This window comes from Vanessa atalanta, chromosome W (assembly GCF_905147765.1).
Source record: "Vanessa atalanta chromosome W, ilVanAtal1.2, whole genome shotgun sequence".
NCBI classification, from domain to species: Eukaryota; Metazoa; Arthropoda; class Insecta; order Lepidoptera; family Nymphalidae; genus Vanessa; species Vanessa atalanta.
The window spans coordinates 3,598,396-3,616,282 of record NC_061901.1 but is presented as its reverse complement, the minus strand read 5'-3'; the positions used below and the strand labels follow the sequence as shown (position 1 = coordinate 3,616,282).

Here is a 17,887-nt window from a genome sequence, read left to right as displayed (position 1 = left end):
ATACATGTTTCCCACTGTCTTAACTAAAATCTTACATTCCAGGAATTCATTTACATTGTAATGTTTCCCAGTACAACGACCACCCAACGCTAGAATGCAACAATGCAATTTTTAGGTTTTTACCGTGAATATTCTTCGTGGTACTGATTGCATAACTATATTGCTCTTCAAATAAACAAAATATTTTTTCGGGTAGGTAACAAAAAAAAAGACAACACGCTTTTATATGAGCTCTTATTAATTTTAATGATATAAATTGCAAGAATAATAATTAAACAAATAGAAATTTGCTAATCGTGTCCTCTACGTGCCAGCTAATCTCCATAGCACGAATTAATCATTCAAAAGAAAAAAACAGAACACTGAACAAATATTTATAGAATTAGTAACTGCACTATGGAGTCAATCAAGCACTCAATTCAGGACCTGACCGAACACTTTAATACACAGATGGCTGAATTTCAAAAATCTCTCCAGGGTTCCATTCCAGCTACAAGTCCAAACTCCAACATTGCGGCTCAATTTAACACCTTCAGAGTCTTTGTTCTTTCTGCATTGAAAGGCCTTCAGTTGCAAGTGGAACTCTTATCGAAGCAATGCTTCTGTTGCACGGAATTCCTGAAGACAAAAAGGAGAATTTGCCAGTGGAAGTGTCAAGTGTTACATCGAGCCATCTTAAGGTATCTGAATTTACCACAGACAAGCTTAGTCGATGTCAGCGATTAGGTCACTCTTCTGGAGATAAGCCTCGACCTATCCTTGTAAAATTCCGTGATGTAATGCTTAGAAATAAAATATGGTATTCGAAGACATCCCTTAAAAATACAGGCGTGACTCTGTCGAAGTTCGTTACAAAGGATTTTTTTGAAGAGCAATGTAATAAATAAAGACTATAATAATAATAATATGTATATATACATATATAGAAAAACTGTATTGCACAAATAACTCTCCATGCCTTGGATCACAGGGGAGGCATTAGCAGCCAGTCTGGACATGGCGAAGGCCTTCGATCGCGTGTGGCACAAAGCGCTTTTTTCGAAGCTTCCTTCCTATGGACTTCCCTGGAAATTATGCAATTTGATTACCAGCTTTTTGGCAGATCGGAGCATCAAGGTCGTTGTCGACGGTGCATGCTCCGACCAAAAATTCGTCAATGCTGGTGTTCCGCGAGGCTGCGTTCTATCACCCACTCTGTTTCTTCTGCATATCAATAACTTGTTGCAAATCAGTAACATTCACTGCTATGTAGACGACAGCACCGTAGACACCTCATACACCGGCCGTGCTAATATTTCTCGGGAAAACGTCGAAGAAAACCGGAACAAACTTGTGTCTGAAATCGAGTCTTCGTTAAGCAAAGTCTCGAACTGGGGCCGGCTAAACCTAGTCCACTTCAACCCCAAAAAGACGCAAGTTTGCGCGTTAACCGCCAAAAAACACCATTCGTCGTACCTCCACGATTTGAGAACATTCCGATAGCTGCCACAACTAGTATCGGAATACTTGGCGTTGATATTTCGAGCCTCGTTCAGTTCCGCGGTCAATTGGACGGCAAAGCCAAATTGGCATCAAAAAAGCTCGGTGTGCTCAGCAAGGCAAGACAATATTTCACGTCGTCCCATCGTCTAAGACTATACAAGGCGCAAATTCGCCCTTACATGGAGTACTGCTCTTACCTCTGGGCGGGTGCTCCCCAGTACCGGGTCGTTCCATTTGACCGTATACAACGTAGACCGGCTCGAATTATCGACGATCAAGCCCTTTCCGATCTACTCGATCCTTTGGTCTTGCGTAAAGATGTTGGATTACTCTGCATCTTGTACCGAGTTTTACACGGGGAATGTTCTGGGGAATTGCTTGGAATAATCCCGGCTGCTGAATTTCACCTTCGGACATCTCGTCAAAATTCTAAGTTTCACCCGCATCATTTTTTTTGTCGGGTTATGTGAGATTTGTACTCACTAAAAACCCCTACGATGGCCACCATCAGCACGGAAACGGAGAGGCTGCGGGATCGCCTTCGCAGCATGTCCGCTGCCCCTCCCTTGCGTTGCTCCGTTCGTGGCTGGCGGAGCACGACTCAGGAGGGCGAAGAATGGTCTCGCCCTCCCCGCAACCCCAGCTGGTGCGTACACCGGCAGTCTGGGGCCATAACCGGACTGCCGTCCTCCTCTCGGCCGTATGAAACGCATGAGACCTCCATCTCACGCACCCACGGCCGGAGGGAATGCCCTATTTATTCGGCCCCAGGCAATGGGGCTTGGAGGCCGGGAGGACGACCCGTAGGTCGTCTCCGCCAGGCGGGATCAGCCCTCTCCCGAGCCCGCTCCGCAATCTCCTTTTGGACCATGACGGTCTCACAGAAGGAGACTACAGCCTCCCACTCCGATTCCCTGCGTAGCATATTACGCCTCCAGCGTATGTTAGGCAGTGTCTTGGTCCACCCCGCAGTGGTGACAAACCGCCGTCGCCTCGCGTCCGATCTTACACAAGTACTCTCCAAAGCAACCGTGACATGTCAGCACCTGTGTAAGTCGGAAGGTGACTCGTTTCATCCTACGCATCCAGGCCTCGAAGGCCGGCAGGATCGCACTCACGACGCGTTTATGCGCGTACTGATCTCCACGGAGACGGGCGCACCACGTCGTGAGAGCCCTTCGCTGCTCCTGCCGCCTGAGCGTTCCGAAAGCACTGGCAGGGTAGGACGCACTTCCACCATTTTGACGAAGGGCGCGAGTCCGGTCGTAAACTCTCGTGTCCCTCTCCGCCAGGATGTCCAACGGCGGAAAGCACGCCAAAAGGATCGCTGCCTCGAAGGATATTATGCGATATCCCCGCACCATGCGGATGGCCACTCACCGCTGCAGACTTAGGATCTTAGTCTTGCAGCGGCGAGCGCACGTCGCAGTCGGTGTGACCTAACGGGCACACCGTAGAGGGCCATCGATCGCACGACACCAGCATAGAGGCGGCGAACCTCCTCCCTTGGTCCCCCGAGATTAGTCAGTAGTCTGTGCATCGCACCCACTGTCACCCGCACCACCTAGATGTCCAAAAATCCACAACAGCGCGATTTTGAAGACATTTTCTTCCGCGCACAACCACTCTGTGGAGTTTTCGTCGGCGGTTTTTCCGAATCGATACGACTTGGGAACCTTCATGAAAAGAGCGTACTCCTTCCTTAAAGGCCGGCAACGCATCTGCAAGCCTCCCGATGTTGCAGATGTCCATGGGCGATGGTAGTCATTTTCCATCAGATGAGCCTCCTGCTCGTTTGCCACCTATAACATAAAAAAAAAACAATCCAACTCCCTCACAAAGGCAGCTCGCGCACTATGTGATCGGTAAGAGAGATTGACATATATTATTGATTTCAAAGGTTTATAAATAAATAACTTAGATTTTACTTCCATACTATTTTGGTTGCAGAGGTTATGCAGAGGTTAGCATCATCAAATATGTCTAACAACAAAGTCACAGAAATGTGAACCTCAGGAAGTGTGATGGGCGTTAAAATCCCCCATGACAAAGATAGGACTAGGGAGAGAGGAAAGGATGGCAGATATATCAGGAATTAATGCTGGATTAGAATGAGGAATATACAGGGAAAGAAAAGATATGTTAAGCGCTCTAACAGCAACAGCATTAAAACGCTGGCTAGGAAGGGATAAAGGGATTTGAGAGAAGGAAAGGGAATGCTGTATGAAACTGGCACTCCCAGCATAACCATCACTTCTGTCATCCCTCAAACAGGAGAAGCCCGGGACCCGGAATCAGGATCCAAGGATCAACCATGATGGCAATAATGACAGGTTTATGGAAGTTTATTAGAGAAAGTAGTTCATGTTTTTTAGGCCGGACGCTCTTGCAGTTCCATTGAAGGAAGCTGATTGGGGCCATTGGGAAGGATGGAGAATAATTGACATAAGTCTTGAACAACGTTTGACGGTAAGGGGATATCAATACATGTTGAGATACTACTAAGAAGTATTATAATAAGAATTTCTAAAAAAGTGGTATCGTAACATATTTATAACGTTAGATACCTGCTAAGCATTGTATAATATCGTTATTCTATATCGTCTCTCTAAAACATAACGTTATTACGCACTTGTAAGGATAATTTTACTGTATTTTTACCGGTATTAAGTCCCTGGATGCCACGCGTGTGTTAGATTTTTTATAAAGACTTAATACATTATGTCAGGATATTTTAAGATAATTTTTATTTCTTTATTACTTTATTCTATTTTAAGGTTTTAAGACATTACAATACTATATATGAAACACAAATATTTATCTAACCAATATAATAGCTGTACAATTACCTTTATACTAACTTTGTATCTTGATAATTGCAAAAAACACAATTTATATATTTTCATCAATAATTAAACAAGCAATAACAATTATACTATTTCACAAAATTATATCGTACCTTAAATGTTAGCACCTTGCTGCTCCAGAAAGAGTAGTGTAAAGTATTCTGGTCGGAGCTTCCATCACTTATATAAGCCTCACTACAAATCACGTGACTCGCAATATTGAACAGAAAAGTCAATGTACCCTCTTATTTAATATCAATGTTATCAATACAATTAAAAAATAACTTAAATTAAATTATTATGATTACATAATTGATTAAAACAAACAATACATAGTGTAAGCCTTGTTTGTAATCGTCTAATTATTTATTTATTTCTTACTTAAGCTGTCACGTGCCACCCGTATGGTTTTTGAACTTCGATTAAGTACTATACGAAAAATCTGTGGAATTCAGTTGGTTTAGTTAGCTTAATAGGGATTCAAGACATAGGCTAAGAAAAATTCAAAAGTACCTTGAATCTATCTAAGTTCCTTACACCAAACTTATCCCTAATTCTCTTTTTATATTAAATTACTCCATACAAATTATATTGCATAATTTTTTATGTCTGAGTTTTAGCCGTGTAATTTTAGATAAGGAGCCGAGATGGCCCAGTGGTTAGAACGCGTGCATCTTAACCGATGATTTCGGGTTCAAACCCAGGCAGGCACCACTGAATTTTCAAGTGCTTAATTTGTGTTTATAATTCATCTCGTGCTCGGCGGTGAAGGAAAACATCGTGAGGGAACCTGCATGTGTCTAATTTCAACGAAATTCTGTCACATGTGTATTCCGCCAACCCGCATTGGAGCAGCGTGGTGGAATATGCTCCAAACCTTCTCCTCAAAGGGAGAGGAGGCCTTTATCCCAGCAGTGGGACATTTACGGGCTGCTAATGCTAAAAGAAATGCTAATGCTAATGAGAAATTAAGTATAGTAGGGTAGACAATATTAAGTTAAAATAAAATAGAAGTCATTTATTTGATGAGAATAGGAATTTTTCAGAAAATATGGCTCAATAGTAGTTAGGTAAAATTTATAAATCATTGAGGATGTTACCCGAATTTGATGTGCACCCTCACATTTTGACTCGTTTTATAAATCTTTGTGATCAGATAGTCTAAACACACATATTGTCCATGCCCTTATCTCGCATCCTACGAGCTCCCGTAGTTTTTGGCGTCTAAGCAAGTCTGTGCAAAACAACTTCTGCCAACCTTCGCTGCCACCGCTCAGGAACCCGAATGGATCGGTAGCCTACACTTCGCAGGAAAAAGCCGATCTTCTGGCGAAACTCTTTACCCACAATTCTGTGATCGATAATTGTAGCGCGCTGCCACCAAAAATACCTTCATGTGGTCACACAATGCCTGACATTCAAATCAGGCAACGTGATGTGCGTGCAGAGCTACAATCACTCGACGTACGGAAAGATAGCAGTCCTGGCGGAATACCGGCTATAGTGCTGAAGAGGTGTGCAGCGGAGCTATCTCTAGTATTAACGCGAATATTCCATTTGTCGCTTTCTTCGGGGTGTGTGCCGGAGGCCTGAAGGGAAGCTAATGTGCAAGCGGTTCCCACAAAAGACCCTGACTGTCTGGTCTGACCCAGCAAATTATCGGCCAATAGCTATCACCTCAGAACTTTTTAAGTTAATGGAACGGATCATAAACAGCCAACTGATCCATTACTTAGAGGATCACAGTCTAAATGATCGTCAGTACGGGGTTCAACCAAAACGGTCCACTGGTGATCTTCTAGCGTACGTAATACACATCTGGGGTGAGGCTATAGACAAGCGTGGTCCTGTCAGCCTCAATATCTTCAAGGCTTTCGACAGACTCTGGCACAAAAGTTTTCTGTCTAAGCTGCCGGCATACGGTCTGCCAGCTCAGCTCTGTATCTGGATTGCCAGCTTCCTACACAATCGTAGCCTTCGCGTTTTAGATGATGGTTGCGCTTCAAAATTTCATGCAGTGAATGCTGGGGTACCCCAGGGTTCCGATGGTCCGACGTGAAATATTGTCTTGCCTTGCTGAGCACACTGAGCTTTCTTGATGCCAATTTGGCTTTGCCTTCCAATTGACCGCGGAACTGAACGAGGCTCGAAATATCAACGCCAAGTATACCGATACTAGTTGTGGCGGCTATCGGAATGTTCTCGAATCGTGGAGATACGACGAATGGTGTTTTTTTGGCGGTTAACGCGCAAACTTACGTCTTTTTGGGGTTGAAGGGGACTAGGTTTAGCCGGCCCCAGTTCGAGACTTTGTTTAACGAAGACTCGATTTCAGACACAAGTTTGTTCCGGTTTTCTGCGACGTTTTCCCGAGAAATATTGGCACGGTATATGAGGTGTCTACGGTACTGTCGTCTGCATAGCAGTGAATGTTCCTGATTTGCAACAAGTCATTGATATGCAGAAGAAACAGAGTGGATGATAGAACGCCTTGTGGAACACCAGCATTGACGAATTTTTGGTCGGAGCATGCACCGTCGACAACGACCTTGACGCTCCATCTGCCATAAAGCTGGTAATCCAATTGCATAATTTCCCGGGAAGCCCATAGGAAGAAAGCTTCGAAATAAGCGCTTTGTGCCACACGCGATCGAAGGCCTTCGCTATGTGTTGACGCCCGTTAATATAAAAAGTAGTGGGTAGATTTTTTTACGCGGGTCACCGTATCGTAGTGACGATGTATTTTTTGATTTTTCTTAGTCTGCAATAAACCGTTGTACGAAACACATGAGTTTTAATCATGGTTCTTCGAGTCGGATAAATAACAGATTAGTTGAAAATAAATTAATGAATAATGAAAAAATGAAGAGAATATAAAGGAAATAACATACAGATATAAGCAAAACGGCTATTAATACGAAGAATTCATAAATCTACCACTCAATAAGATTGAGTAGTTCCTGTGTGACCAACCAAAAGTTATTCAGGAGCCAAGACCTGACAAAGTTGAAATAGAAGCAAAGTCAAGAGTGCTGAGGCCGGGCCGCTGGTGCTGCTTGCTGTATGCCAGGTGCTGGGTGTCCGAAGCTGGGTGCCGGGTGTCGGGTGCCGGGTGCCGTTAGTCGTCCTTGAAAACCAAGCTTTGCTAATTCAAGAAGTTACTGCTGGCTGCGAGCATTTCCAGATGAGGAAAGTTTATAAACCAAGGTACTGAGTTTATTTATATAAAAGTGAACGTGAAGTAACGTGAAAAATAAATGATAATTTGAACCTTATAAAAAATCGTAACGGTTTTATAAAAACATTTAGTGAACTAAGTTATAAGTTAATCAACAATTATTTAGTATAATAATTTATTTGAATAGTACAATTTAATAATTAATTGGAAAATTTAATTAATTATACAAACGAACTTTATTATAACAATAAATATGGAAAAATTTATTAAGTACCAAGAAGATCATCGGGGTCAAATACAAAGAAATTTGGCAAACTTTAAAAAGTCACCAAAGTCTAGAATTACGCAATCCTATATAGAAACTAAACTTGAAATATTAAATGATATTTGGAGTGAGGTTAGGGTCACTCATAAGCAAATAATTGACATAGCTACCCAGGAATCTAAGTTTAATTGTGATTATTTTAGTATGAATATGTATGAGTTAATTGAAGAAGAGTATACTGCATATAAATGTGAACTTAAAGATTATTTATTAAAAGTTAAAAGTGTTAACTTATCAGAAAAATCGGAATCATCGACTATAGCTAAAAATGGCGGTTATCCTATTCCTATAAAATTACCGGATATTAAACTACCCGTTTTTTCTGGTAAGTACACGGAATGGCCGACGTTTAGGGATTTATTTGTATCAGTTATTCATAATAATAAGCAATTAGATAATGTTCAAAAATTGCATTATTTAAAAACTAATTTATCGGGAGAAGCCGAACAGCTGTTACGACATATTTCTATTACTGATGCTAATTATATTACGTGTTGGTCACAATTACAAGAGCGATATAATAATAAAAGATTCTTAGCTAATTGTATTTTTAAACGTTTATTTTCGCAAAATAATTTAACCATGCAATCGGCCAATGGTATAAAGAACTTTTTAGACACAACGAAAGATAGTTTAAATGCATTGTCTAATATTGGTATCTGTACCGATTCATGGGATGTGTTACTTATTTATTTAGTTTGTCAAAAGTTAGATTGTGATACCCGCAAACAATGGGAAATAAAATCAAATGAGTTAACCGATGATTTACCTACCTTTTCTCAATTCGAAGAATTTTTAATAAGTCGTTTTAGAGCATTGGAATTCTTGGAACCTACTACAAGTAGATTTAAATCAAATAATTATAATCAACCTAAGGCACATCACGTCTCTTCTGCTTCATCTACCGTATGTCCGTTTTGCTCGGAAAATCATAAAATGTTTCAATGTAAAAAATTTCATCATGCTGATTATAAGACTCGTATAGATTTTGTGCAAAAGCAAAAGCTTTGTTTTAATTGTTTTGGGTCTAACCATAGTGTAAAATCTTGTTTCTTACGTACCTCATGTCGGATCTGTAACCGTAAACACCATACACTACTTCATCCTCAAAAACCAAATCGATCGATCGCGTCTGCGGTACCTGTTAACCATGCTGTTGAGTCAATGCATTTTAGTGATGATCAACCGCAGACTGACCAACCATTGAATATGGTTACTAATTGTTATTCTAGCAAGGATAAATATACTCAGGTATTATTAGCTACTGCATTAGTCAGGGTCCAAACTAAAAATGGAAGCTACCAACTGCTGAGAGCTTTGCTCGACCAGGGGTCACAGGCCTCATTTATAACAGAATCAGCAGTACAGTGACTTGGAGTCAAGAAAACTTTTGTAAAGAGTTCGGTGTGTGGATTGGGTGGTAATGTTAGTGTGTTGACCTCAAAGGCTGTAGTCAATATAGCTATATCATCAATCCATGACACTGAAACGATAATTGAATTGGGTGCTCATGTTTTGAGCAGATTAACATCGTTTTTACCAATCAAACCAATAGTCATGAATAACTGGCCTGAACTTAAAAATTTGAAGTTAGCAGATCCAAATTACCACACTCCTGGTAAAATCGATATTTTATTGGGGAGTGATGTCTATGGAAAAATAATACAGGAAGGTCTCCTTCGTAGCCCTTATGGCACCACCATAGCACAGAAGACTAATTTGGGTTGGGTACTGTCAGGTCAAGTTATTTCACCTACCACTCACAGTATATTTGTGAATTTACATACACAAATGAGCGATGATGAACTTCTCAAGAAGTTTTGGGAACTAGAAGCAGAACCTACCGATAAAATAAATCAACGCTTAACACCAGAGGAACAAAAATGTGAAGATTTGTTTGCGACCACAACAAAAAGAGACTGTAAAGGACGATATATAGTAAGATTGCCTTTTACAAAAGAAACCCCAGCATCAAAATATGGAAATTTAAGAGAAATAGCTGTGCGCAGGTTTTATGGACAAGAAAAAAGATTAATCAGAAATAGAGATTTGAAAAAACAATATGATGACACTATTGAAGAATACTTGCAATTAGGTCATATGGAACAAATCAAATTTAATAAAAATACAGAAGCTGTTTACTTGCCACATCATGCAGTGATTCGTGAAGATAAGGCTACAACAAAAGTGAGAGTAGTCTTTGATGCATCATGTAAGGGTGAGAATGGCATTTCGCTTAATGACGATCTCCTGATAGGACCACGTCTACAACCAGATCTACGACATTTAATTATGAAATTTCGCCTAGGTCCAATTTGCCTTGTCGCGGATATTGTGAAGATATACAGAATGGTTAAAGTAGCTCAACAGGATGTGGACTATCAAAGACTCGTTTGGCGCAGAAATCCAGAGGATGACTTAAAAGATTACAGACTTCTTCGCGTTACCTTTGGCACATCCGCAGCTCCCTATCTAGCAGTCAAAACATTACAGCAATTGGCTTTGGATGAAGGTACACAATTTCCTTTAGCTGCTAAAAGAGTTTTGGAGGATTTTTACGTCGATGACCTTATGACCACTTGTGACACGTCTAATGAAGCAATATTTCTGTACAAGGAATTAAATAATTTGATGATGAGAGGCGGCTTTAAGCTACAAAAATGGTCAAGTAATAGCAAATTAGTTATGAAAATTTTGAGCAAAAATGAAAAAGGAAAGAATCTATGGAAATGATAACCGACCATATGACAAAGGTTTTAGGGCTGACTTGGAATAGATCAACAGATAAATTCGTATATTCAGTACATCTAGAAGAACAAATTATTCCAGTTACTAAACGACGTGTGATTTCGGATATATCTAAGCTTTATGATCCACTTGGATGGATTTCGCCGTGTATTATACCAGCAAAAATTTTAATCCAAAAATTGTGGATGTCAGGTATCTCGTGGGACGAGGAGTTACCATCTTCGTTGAAAAAGGAATGGGAAGAGTATCGCAAGAGTTTAAAAAAATTGTCTGAAGTCGAAATAAAGCGTTGGATTGGACTCCAATCAACTAATTCAAAATTAGAATTGCATGGATTTAGTGACGCATCAAATGCAGCCTATGCTGCTGTTGTTTATGCAAGAGTGCGCGATAAAGACGGACGAATTCATGTAAACTTGTTCACGTCCAAAACAAAAGTAGCACCAATAAAGCAAATATCAATACCTCGATTAGAGCTGTGTGGTGCAACGTTACTTACAAAATTATTAAAAGAAGTCGCAACAATGCTACACGTAGAACCATCCAATATACATGCGTGGACCGATTCGACAATAGTGCTGGCATGGCTGCGTGGCCACCCTAGTCGATGGAAAGCTTTTGTAGCGAATAGAGTATCAGATATATTGACAACACTTGAAAGTAATCAATGGTCACATGTTAAGTCTGGCGAAAACCCAGCAGACATCGCGTCACGTGGGATGACTCCTAGTGACTTACAAAACAATGTTTTATGGATGAACGGACCCAGCTAGCTTTGTAATGATATTGTACATTATGATAAACCAGATGTCGGTACTAATTTAGAAGAAAGGAAAATTAAAGCTTATTGTATTAATATAAATGAAACGTTTCAATCACTTTGTGAAAGATTTTCGCGATTAAAAAGAATGATTCGAGTAATTGCGTATTGTAGGCGCTTCTTACATTTCAAGAAATCTAAGGAACCTCGACCTCAGTTTACTTATTTGCTAACGTGTGAAGAATTAAAAGTTGCATTAATAACATGTATAAAACAATGTCAACTACAGGAATTTGCCGAAGATATTTTATATTTTAATAAAATGAAAGTAATGCCTAAAAAGAGTAAACTATATTCACTTACCCCATTTGTAGATGAAGATGGATTATTGAGAGTCCGGGGTCGAATAGACAATTCGAATGTCAGTGATGAGGTCAAACATCCAATTATCATACCAAGAAGTGGTCATTTTACGAAGTTAATGGTTGCAGATGCACATGAAAAAACATTACACGGAGGACCACAAATGATGACCAGCTTCCTCAGAGGAAAATATTGGATTATTGGTATAAAAAATGTAGTCAAGGAACGGTACAGGAAATGTGTCATTTGTGCACGTTTTAGAGCTTCTACTCATGAACAATTTATGGGTCAATTACCTACAGCACGCATCTCTGTTAATCGTCCATTTTTTGTTAGTGGAGTGGATTATGCAGGACCCATACAAATAAGAACAACCAAGGGCCGTGGCCACCATTCCCACAAAGGATATGTTTGTGTGTTTGTATGTATGGCTACGCGTGCAGTGCATCTTGAGGTCGTTAGTGATTTTACATCTCAAGGTTTTTTAGCAGCATTTAAACGATTCGTAGCTAGAAGAGGTCACTGTGGTCAAGTTTGGAGTGATAATGAAACCAATTTTGTAGGTGCTTCTAAGGAATTGAAAACTTTATTCTCCAAAGAAAATTCCAATTTGATGCCCGATATATCAGAGAGTTTATCTAACAATGGAACATCATGGCAATTTATTCCTCCACATGCACCTCATTTCGGTGGATTATGGGAGGCGGGCATCAAGTCAACCAAATACCACTTAAAAAGAGTCGTCGGTAATTCCACGCTCACCTTTGAAGAGTTGACTACGGTTCTATGTCAAATTGAAGCATGCCTTAACTCAAGACCTATTGCACGTCAAAGTGTAGATGACCCAGAATCGGAAATGCCACTAACACCAGGACATTTTTTAGTGGGTGGTCCATTGGTTATACCTCCAGATTACAACTTTGAAATATCAACTATTAGTACATTAAAACGTTGGCAATTGACTCAACGCATGGTGCAGGATTTCTGGAGACGATGGTCATCAGAATACCTTACGCAACTTAATCAGCGATACAAATGGGCAAAAGTATCACCAGAACCAAATATTAGTGACATTGTACTTGTTAAAGAAGACAATCTTCCTCCAGCAAAATGGTTATATGGTAGAATAGAAGCAAAGCATCCCGGCCCTGATAACATAACGAGAGTGGTAACGATTCTGTGTAAAAGTAATTTGATTAAACGAGCAATTTCTAAATTATTAATTTTACCGATTGCAGACTAATTTCACTAAAACTTCTTTACATATATTTCACAATACAGTCCATTTTGTCAATTAAAACAATTATTTTTTTGTTAAGTTTTAAATTGCATAATTATAATGATTGTTGACGTTATCCGAATGGAATTATATTGAATGTGTATTGAATATGTAACAAACATTACTAAGTCATGATTGAAATCAATAATTTAATTTAATTTTATGTACCTATAGAATTTTCATTTCATAATAAAAATCTCTTTGTTATTGGTTTAATAACATAGATTGATTCAATAAATAAATTGAATTGAATGTGTATTTAATTAGGATTTTTTTTTAATAAAATTAATTAATTTAATATCATTATGAATTTATATCTTATCATATTTTTTATAATTATATACAGTAAACATATACATTAATTTATTTTATTATTGATTGTTATTTTAAATTATTGTTGATAATAATTATCCCTTTGTTATTACGCTACATAGCAATGTGTGATGAAGTTTGTAATGTAAAATTATACTTAAATTGAATATAAAAATATTTCCCATGATGCATTTTGTTATTTGTGAAAAATAACCGGGATCGACCGGGTAAGTCGTTTGAAATATTAAAGTTAAAAGTATAGGATTTCGAAATTTGTAATAGATTCTAATCAAAGTTATCTCTTCATTGCACTGAGAAATTTTACATGGTAATTTTACTCATGAAATTATTGTTCACAATGGCGGGCTTATTTCTAAAAGAAATTTCTTCCAGCCAACCCACAGCTGTAAGAGATAGTGTTATGTAGCAGGTATAAGTAGTGCAACATTAGATACTCTTACTAATAATATATAACAGAAACAATTTTAATATAATATAATATAATATATATAATATAAAATAATTTTAATATAATATGTATTAGGTTTACATAAATATCTATAATATAATAAATACATATATACTAAATTATTATACTTATACTACATCTAAATACACAAATATTATAAATATATCTACTGTAAAAATAAAAAATAAACTAAAAGATAATAGTAAATTTGTCAAAATTTATGAAAGTAGTGAGAGAAAGTTCTCTTTTACTCTTTTTTTAAAGAGGTTGATGTTTGGACTCTTTTGAATATGTTTTGGGAGACTGTTCCAGAGATTTGCTGCACGTACCGTGAAGGAGTTAAGCAGAAACTTTGTATTACCTCTAGGCACTACTAACTCTGAAGTAATACAGGAACGTCTGGAACGTGTTGGAGGAGGAAGAAGGTTGAAACGGGAGCGAAGGTAAGCAGGAGAATTTGGATCATTAAGAATATTAAAAAGGACTGAAAGGATGTGCATATCACGGCGAAGGCGGATAGGGAGCCATTTAAGTTGATTACGAAATGCAGATATATGGTCATATTTACGTAGGCCGTAAATGAACCGAATAGCCAGGTTTTGAAGACGCTCTAATTTATTAAGTAGCTCCTCAGTCACATCCAAATAGCACACATCAGCGTAGTCGAGGATTGGTAGAAGAAGAGATTGCGCTAGCATAATTTTTGTGCTGAAAGGGAGAAAGTATTGGAGACGTTTAAGAGAGTGGTAAGTGTAGTGTATCCGCTTGCTAACATCATTGACTTGGGCTACCCAGGACATATTGCAGTCAATAATAAGACCCAAGTTCCTTACTGAATCGCAGTAAGAAATTGGAATCCCGTCATTAAGTAGTTTGGGGACTAGCCCCCAGTCTAGCTTGCTTCTAAGCCTGCTACTGCCTACAATTATAGCTTGTGATTTTTTGGGATTCACAAGAAGGCCAAAAGATATAGCCCACGACTGAATAGCAGACAGGTCCATATTCAATAAATCAACAGCCCTGGGTAGCTCAGCCAAACTAAAATGTCGATAAAGCTGTAGATCATCTGCATACAGATGGAAGGGAGAAGTAATAAATCGGGAAATGTTATTAATAAAAACAGAAAACAGTAATGGTGAAAGTACGCCGCCTTGAGGGACACCAGCCGTGAGCTCTAACCAATCTGACGAGGAATCGTCGGTTTTTACACATTGCTGGCGTCCGAAGAGGTATGAATGAAACCAGTTAATAACAAGAGGAGAGACGTTGACTGCACGAAGAGAACCAAGAAGTATGTCAAAGTCAACGGAGTTGAAGGCGCTGCTAAAATCAAACAGAGCAATTGCAGTGAGCTTGGTGTTATCCATAGCCCACCGCACATCCTTCGTTATCTTCAGCAAGGCACCGACAGTGCTGTGGGATGGACGAAAGCCAGATTGGAAAGGACATAACAGGTTGTAAGTTGTAAGAAAGGAATAAAGTTGTTCGTGTACAATGGACTCAATTACCTTAGAGAGGATAGGGAGGATAGATATAGGACGATATTGGGACATAGAAGTAGGATTGCTGGTTTTGGGAAGAGGTATAACGATAGCCTTCTTCCAGAGTGTTGGAAAGACATTGCATGAAAGTGAATAATTTATAATGTGGGTGATCACTGGTGCAATGTCATCCAACACTGGTAGTATCATATTAAGGCTGAGGCTATCGCTACCAATGGCTTTGGTGGAAATAGAACGGACACAATTCTTGATAACATCTTCAGAAACCAACTGGAAAAAGAAAGAGGGACAGTTTGGTGGTTCAAGAGAAGATAAATAAGAAAGAGTATCTGATTTCGTTATAGGATCTACAGTAGTGAGAGGGCTAGTGAAGAAAGAATTTAGTGCTTTAAGGTCAACGGAACTGTGGCAGGCTACAGGAGTTTTGCCCACACCCATTGACCTTAAAAAACTCCAAACTTGGGTTTGACAGAGATTTTTGATTGTTGAGTGAATGTAGCGACGTTTTGCGTCCCTACACATTCTGTTGCAGATGTTACGTAATCTTTTGTATGCTACAAAATTTTCCTCAGAATTTTGCACACTTTTTATATCGACTCTTGGCTTTATCGCGTTTTGCCATGGTGTTTCTGATTACTGGTGTTAACCAGGGAGCTGGTGCATGCTTCATCCGCACTGGTCGTGCAGGAGCATGGATGTCATATATACGAATCAGTTCAGTAGTTAGATCGTTGACCATGGCATCAATGTTATTCGAATATAGTAGTGACGACCAGTCGATATTTCTTACGTCCTCTCTCAAACGTTCAAGGTTAATATGCTTGAAATCGCGCTGAATAGATACTTTGCCTCCAACCTTAGGAGGGTGCACTTTATAAGTAAGAAAAATTAAGTCATGATAGGAAAAGGGAGCAGTCATTTGACCGTGAGAAATAACAAAATGAGGGTTAGAGACAAACATCAAATCAATCAATGAAGGCTTACAGCCAGGAAAGTAATGAGTGGGCGAAGACAATGAAAGTAAATGTAAATTAAAAGAAGACAGCAATGCATTCAGTTTCTGTGCTCGTGAATCGTCTTTCAATATACACGTGTTCAGATCGCCCATGCATATTACGTGATCAAAGTTCGGTAAAAGATTAGCTAAAATGTTTTCAAGGTCATTAAAATAATTAATTTTATCACTAGGGTTGTAAAGAACACCAAGTAGAATTTTTTTATGATGTATCTCAATATTTAAAAAAAGATATTCTATAGAGTCTACAGAATGTGGTGGGGAGCAGAGAGTAATGTTGGCCGGAATGTCTCCGCGCAAATAAATACCCACTCCACCTCCACCACGCCCAATGCGGTCATGGCGAAACAGTTGGTAGCCGGGTAGAGAACAAGAAGTAGACGGTAGGGAGGGTTTTAGCCATGTTTCAGAAACTAGAATGCAATCGACTACACTAGTGTCAAAGGATGTTAGAAGATCAGAATGGTGAGCTGGTAGACTCTGCGCGTTGATATGCACCAGTGAAAGGAGGTTCTTATTTGGGAGGAATACTTTCTGGAGTTTTGCCTCCAGAAGTTCAGTATCAGATAGTGAGTCATTGTTACTGCTTAAGGCACTTTCATAATCATCTGACGTACAAGAAAAATAATCATCTTCAAAGTTCATCAAAGTAGAAATAAATACACACGTCGGCTCGCGTCACGGGTCTTGTAGCGGATCATCTCTTGCTTCCAAACTTTTCAAGCGCCAGCATTAAGCACTCATACCGCTTAGGCCAACGGTCAGATAAGAAACCCAGGCCTATTGTGGTAAAATTCACTGACGTTAGCATCCGCGATAAAGTTTGGTTCGCAAAAACCAAATTTAAAGGCACGGGTTTAACAGAGTCGGAGTTCTTGACGAAAAGCAGGCACGATGTTTTCCTCGAAGCCAGAAGACGCTTTGGCATAAATAAGTGCTGGACGCGGGACGGTTTCATATACGTAATAGCGTCGGATGGTGCTCGTCATCGAGTTGAAAGCCTGTCGGACCTCAACAGCATACCCACTGCGTCTACTACGAAGTCGCCGGTTCAAACAAAGTCTTGTGACTCCAAAGGTGTTGACAAGGTAATTGTTACACGTACTAAGAGACTGATAAAAAAGTAATTTCTAATGTTTACTTTCTCGACTTTACTAGCTTAGTACCCACTTGTTAATTTTATTTATATCTAATAATTTCTCTTACGGTTACCTACTCTAATTATTTTATCATTGTGTATGTCAAACTGTCAAATGTCCGAAGTGTCAATGTCTTACTTAATAATTATCTATCATCTGTCACAGACTAAAATATTCTGTCACAGAATGGAGGATTAATTTTCATATTTTTTATTTTATTGTCAGTGTTGTTATTGTTCTTTTATTTTTTTAGTTATTTTGGTTTTTCTTTTATTATTATTATTTGCTTTTTTTATTACATTATTTGGTTTTTTATTACTATGATTTTTTTTTTTTTTGTTTAAGTTTTTGGGTTACATGTATGATGCATGAATCCTGCTTTGTTAATTTTATATTGATTTTTATTTTTGAGTGTAATAAATGTGCTTTGTTTTCCTTACAGCTGGCGGATAAATGGACATTATACTAA

General features: G+C 38.9%; 1 pseudogene; it reads left to right on the top strand.

Annotated features, from left to right (window-relative positions):
* Window positions 1–396: 396 nt before the first annotated feature.
* Window positions 397–17,887, top strand: LOC125075541 (annotated as a pseudogene).